Below are 1,158 nucleotides of genomic sequence, written 5' to 3'. Positions count from 1 at the left end.
GTTGGGCACACGTCACATATTCGAACCTTTGCTGCAGGCATATTTAAGGTGAGGCACGATAGATATTTTGGGCTCTTTACACTTACAGCAGTGATAATCTGCTCCCTATGTATATACCTTTACAGCACTTTCTTGTTGCTAGAATTTCAAAGAAATACCTTTAACAATTCAAAATATATATATAATAGAATGCTCATATTCATGTCTTACTTAGTTAATAGATTATCCTATTAAAATTTCAAGAACCCAAATTCTCAAGAAATTTTAATACCTAAAGTTGCTTATCATTAACCAAAAGTGAGATTGTTGTAAAAAGGGATTCCACCCCAGTACAAGTTGAAGCACAAAAATATACAACCAAATATCCCCATTCAACTTTCAACAACTGAAATCTCAAGCAATTCAAAGATCCCCAAACATAAAATTTCAACAGGAAAAAAAAAATAAGAGTGCGTGACATAGGACAGAAAAGAAGAACTGAATCCTAGTGCTTTTTAAGCCTCGGGGGTTGCTTCTGATTTGCTAGCCGATAAATCCAGTAGACCTACACAAATTTCATCATAAAGAATCAAATACTCTACCCTTTTCATCATGTTACTACTACTAATTAAAAAAGAATAAGAGAAAGTACCAAAGCGAGGACATGGACACCGATAAGTATGACCACCAGAAGAGGTACTGTTTCAAGACGACTCTGTGTTTGTTGCTGATTCGCCATTTTCGAACAAGTGAATCTATAGTTCTCTGAATTTATTTATGGTAGCAAACAATGGGGTGCGCCTGTATTCGTGGAAAATGCAAACTAGTAAAAACCTTCTTTCCCAATAACTCTATAGCTTCATTTATATTTTTATTCAAGGTTAAATTTCTGTTTTCGTATGTACATTGTTTAGTTTTTTTTTTAGCTTACCCTACACCAAAAAGGGTAGAGAGGCTTTTTTCCGGAGACTCTCGGCTCAACAAGAGAAACAATAATATCATAAAAGAAACAAAAAAAAAAGGCATGTAACAATAAAAGATGCCAGAAAGAAAATAACAACAACGAATAAGTGAAAGGACAATAACACAAAACTATGCAAAACAACAATGTGAACACAACATTGACCGCTAACAAACCTAAACAAAACTCTATCAGACTACCCGGTACAAAGAGGGAAG

At 34.4% G+C, this 1,158-nt stretch overlaps 1 long non-coding RNA gene across 1 annotated transcript; it reads right to left on the bottom strand.

The window, feature by feature from the left end:
- Positions 1-251: 251 nt before the first annotated feature.
- Positions 252-871, bottom strand: LOC109239712. The gene is made up of 2 exons (XR_002069952.1): positions 632-871; positions 252-544 (listed from the first exon to the last, which is right to left on the bottom strand). It is a non-coding gene; the product is annotated as an uncharacterized LOC109239712 (long non-coding RNA).
- Positions 872-1,158: the final 287 nt, after the last annotated feature.

This window comes from Nicotiana attenuata, unplaced genomic scaffold (genome assembly GCF_001879085.1).
Source record: "Nicotiana attenuata strain UT unplaced genomic scaffold, NIATTr2, whole genome shotgun sequence".
Classification (NCBI taxonomy): Eukaryota; Viridiplantae; Streptophyta; class Magnoliopsida; order Solanales; family Solanaceae; genus Nicotiana; species Nicotiana attenuata.
This window is presented reverse-complemented; position numbering and strand designations above follow the sequence as displayed.